Here is a 4,617-nt window from a genome sequence, read left to right as displayed (position 1 = left end):
AGCCCCAAACAGTATTCTTGGGCAGGGTGCACTTTTGACATTCATCAATTTATGGGGCCCAGCAAGCTATTTTCTTCCACTGGAGAATATCTTGCTGCTTTCCCAGGGGCAGAAATGTGGCAGCCCCGGGGCTTTGATTTCAAGATAGCATTTCCCCCTTTTTGACATACATTGATACATAAAAAGAAGATTGGAAAGGTATCTGCCAAAATGTTTTGGTTTTTGTTTGTTTGTTTTGGACAGGAAGTAGGATTTATTATTGGCAGGCACGTGATAGGCAGCACAGTGTGTGAGTCCTCATGAATGCAGGGCCCGCCACTTGTCCAGGGGGCCACAATTGGAGATGTATTTGATCCCACAGCCATCTGGAATGAGCAGCTTCTCAGCCACCATGTCTTCAAATTCATCTGAGTTAAACTTGGTAAAACCCCATTTCTTGGAGATGCGAATCTTCTGACAGCCAGGGAACTTGAACTTGGCCCTGCAAAGGGCCTCAATCACATGCTCCTTGTTCTGTAGTTTGGTGTAGACGAACATGACTTGGCCAGTGTGAACCCTGGCCCCAATTCCCTGGGGCTTTTCAGAGGCACCACACATACCTGTCTGGAGCCTAGATTGGGCTCCACATGGTCTAACACATGAACATGTATTGGAAAGGAATGTCTCCAAGGTCCCTTCTTGCAACCTCTACAAGCAACAGGCTGCATACACTACCAAGGAGGCTGCTGTTTGCAGCCACTGCACACCAGACCCCGTGAGGAAAGGAGCATGGTCGGCTTAATTAGCTACAATATCTGCCAAAATGTTAACAGTTATATCTGGATAGAAAAATTACATATCACCTTTATTTATTTTCTTGAGCCATTTAAAATTTTCTACAATGAAAAATTGTAGGCCCTTTGAAATCATATAAAAATAGTTAAAAAATAATTCTCTTTTGAATTCCCCGGAGGGCAGCAAAGGAAAATCTCAGAAAGGGAGCCTTGTAGCAGCCCAGAGAGCAGCCTGTCTGGGCAGGGTGAGGAGTTGCAAGAGGGGTCCTCAAGGGAAAATGGAACTGAGGGATTAGCCAACAAGTTTGACTATGCGGAAAATTGGATTAAGAGGGATTTACAGAGTTGTTGGAGAGTGTGGGAAGACTCACAGGTTTAAACAAAGCCGAACACAGGGGGAAAAAAAGAGGTAATTCACTCCAGGGAAAACAAAAAGGAAGTGTACTTGTTATCAATATCTATAGAGGTCTAATAAGGAAGGCATTTAAGTATTGTTTTTATCCCAACTTGTGTTAAAAGGCATTGAGAAGGTAGGGGAAGAGGTAAAGTAAGACAGCTAAATCCTGAGTCCATAACAGGAAGCCCAAGGATAATATCTACAACTGACAATTTTAAGAAATATCAGTGTAAGGCTCAATGCCCATAGCTCAATGGTTAGGGCGCCAGCCATATACACAGAGGCAAGAGGGTTCGAACCTGGCTGGGGCCTGCTAAACAACAATGATACCTGCAATAAAAAAAAATAACCAGGTGTTGTAGTGGGTGCCTGTAGTCCCAGCTACTTGGGGAGGCTGAGGCAAGAGAATCTCTTAAACCCAAGAGTTTGAGGTTGCTGTGAGCTGTGACACTACAGCACTCTATTGAGGGTGATAAAGTGAATCTCTGTCTCAAAAAAAAAATCACTGTGACTTTTTTATTAGAGATATGGGCTAAATACCAGAAGAGACAGCTAAAAAGGAGTTCAAAGTGGTTGTATGTGAGGAGCTGGACTTCGGTTGGGAGGAGGAGAGCAGAAGGCTGTTGTTTTCCTTTAATCCTTTTTCTCTTATTTGACTTTTTTAGCTTTTTAAAAACTCTTTACCTATATGATTTATTAAAGGTAAAAAAATTGGGGCTGCTCCTGTGGCTCAAGGAGTAGGGCGCCATCCTCCTATGCCAAAGATAGAGGGTTCAAACTTGGCCCCGGCCAACAACTGTGGAAAATAAATAAATAAATAAATAAGTAAGTAAGTAAAGGTAAAAAAAATTCATGTTATTTTTTCAAAATGCCCTTCAATAACCAGAAAACAGTTGTGGTGCTACCTTGGCTCTTTCTGATGATAATGTCAAGTGGATTCCTGCTTCTTGCTGTCATCTGGGTTGGGCCACATTTTTTTGCTGTTGTTGTTGCTGCTGTTGTAGTTGTTATTGTGCCACCATGCCTGGCTAAGTTCTGTATTTTTTTTTTTTTTGAGACAGAGTTTTACTATGTCACCCTCAGTAGAGTGCCATAGTGTCACAGCTCACAGCAACCTCAAACTCTTGGGCTCAAGCGATTCTCTTGCCTCAGCCTCTGAACTAGCTGGGACTAGAGGTGCCCACCACAACACTCAGCTATTTTTCTGTTGCAGTTGTCATTGTTGCTTAGCTGGCTGGGGCTGGGTTCAAACCCACCAGCCTTGGTGTATACAGTCCCTGCCGTAACTACTTTGCTACGGGTGCCAAGCCAGGGCCACGTTTTTGTCAGGCATGGTGACAGGACCGAACACCTTGCCCATAAAGGCTGAGTGACTGTGACCAGGAAGGCAGGAAAGGACCTCCCCTGACCAGCCCCCAGCCTCTCAGCTCTGATAATCCTGTTCCTCAGACAGCCAGGGTGGCACAGTACCTTTCCACAAGGAAATCTCATGGCTGCAGTTAATGCAGCAGCAGGACAGCCACCCTGGGGAGAAACCATAAGGCCAGAGGACAGTGCAAAAAGTGCCAAGGAGGGAACACTTCTGACAGTTAATTATCCTCCTCTCATATGTGCTGTGCCAGCCACAGGAGGACAGGGGAGGGGTAGAGAAGAGACAGATGGGGCCTGGTGTTCCCACCTACTGCCTTATAAGCAATCCAGGAACCAGGATATATTTACAATATTTACATCTATCTACATGATTCAGACCCTTCTCCGTCTAACCCCAGTGGGGGCCGAGTGCCTAAGGAAGCAGGATGGGGTGTCAGGCCAAAACTCCTCTCCCTGCTTTTCCACTTTCTTGCCCCCTAGAAGCCAACCCACGGGTCTCACTGGGAAACACTGATTTGTGTTCCTGTGTGTAGTAAAATGTACACAAAATTTACCAGTGTAGCCATATTAAGTGTACAGTTCACTGACATTAAGTTCATTCACATTATCAGAACTGTCTGTCTCTAGAACTTTTGCATCTTCATCCCCTGAACCTGTCCCAGTTAAACACTGTTCTCTGCAGCTCCAAGCCCCTGGTAACCACCCTCCTACTTTCTGTGTCTGGACATTGTACTAATCTAGAAGCTCACGTTGTAACTGGAATGTTTCACTTAGCATAATGTCTTTAAGGCCAATTGTGTTATACCATGAGTCAGAATTTCCTTCCCTTTTTTTTTTTTTTTTGAGACAAAGTCTCACTTTATCACCCTTGGTAGCCTGCCTTGGCGTCATAGCTCACTGTGACCTCAAACACCTGGGCTCAGGTGATCCTTCTTGCCTCAGTCTCCCAAGCAGCTGGGACTACAGGCACCTGCCATAATGCCTGGCTAGTTTTTAGGGACAGGGGTCTCGCTTTTGCTCAGGCTGGTCTCAAACACATGAGCTCAAGCAGTCCACCTGCCTTGACCTCCCAAAGTGCTACCATTACAGGTGTGAGCCACTGTACCCAACTTTTTTTTTCAAGAGAGGGTCTCACTGTCACCCTCGGTAGAGTGCAGTGCCATCATCACAGCTCACTGCAGCCTCAAACTCCTGGGCTCAAGTGATCCTCCTGCCTGAGCCTCCCAAGTAACTTGGAGTATATATAGGTACCTGCCACAATGCCTGGCTAATTTTTCCGTTTTTAGTAAAGAGGGGGTATCACTCTTGCTCAGGCTGGTTTTGAACTCCTAAGCCCACGTTGGTTTCCTAGAGTGCAAGGATTACAGGCATGAACCATCGCATCCGCCAGAGTTTCTTTCCTTTTTAAGGCTTTATACAGATAGGCCATATTTTGTTTATGCATTCACTTCTCCATGGACACTCTTGGGCTGTTTCTATCTCTTGGCTACTGAGAACAGGGTACTATAAATGTGGGCACAGAAATACCTGTTCAAGTCCCCGCATTAATTCTTTCAGGTACAGTATAAATCCAGAAGTGGGGTTACTGGATCATATGGTAACGCTATGCTTAATTTTGTGAGGACTCACCGCACTGTTCTCCACAGCAGCTGCGTCATTTTACTTTTCCCCCAGCAAGGCCGGAGGGTCACAGTTTCTCCACACTCTTAGAAACACTTGTTACTTTCTGAGTTTTTTTAAATAATAGCCATTCTAATTGGTATGAACACTGATTTATTTTTTTCTCTCCTCTCCTAGTCTTTTTCAGAACAGCAGTGGTTTAATTATAATGGAAGTTATTTGGGTACCTAGAATAAAGACTACATTTACTAGGCTGGATCCAGGAGCTCATACCTGTAATCCTAGCACTCTGGGAGGCCAAGGTAGGAGGATCGCTCATGAGTTTGAGACTAGCTTGGTCAAGAGTGAGACCCCCTTCTCTACTAAAAATAGAAAAATTTGCTGGGGCGGCGCCTGTGGCTCAAGTGGCTAAGGCACCAGCCACATACACCTGAGCTGGCAGGTTCAAATCCAGCC

General features: G+C 45.1%; 1 non-coding gene across 1 annotated transcript; it reads right to left on the bottom strand.

Moving 5' to 3' along the window:
• Positions 1-657: 657 nt before the first annotated feature.
• LOC111728230 lies at positions 658-791 on the bottom strand. Its single transcript, XR_002775603.1, has one exon. It is a non-coding gene; the product is annotated as a small nucleolar RNA SNORA70 (small nucleolar RNA).
• Between the last annotated feature and the right edge of the window lie 3,826 nt (positions 792-4,617).

The sequence above is a fragment of the Otolemur garnettii genome, unplaced genomic scaffold (assembly GCF_000181295.1).
Source record: "Otolemur garnettii isolate 467f Iridium unplaced genomic scaffold, OtoGar3 scaffold00145, whole genome shotgun sequence".
NCBI lineage: Eukaryota > Metazoa > Chordata > Mammalia > Primates > Galagidae > Otolemur > Otolemur garnettii.
Note: the sequence above shows the minus strand (reverse complement) of the source record. Positions and strands in the feature narration are given on the sequence as shown.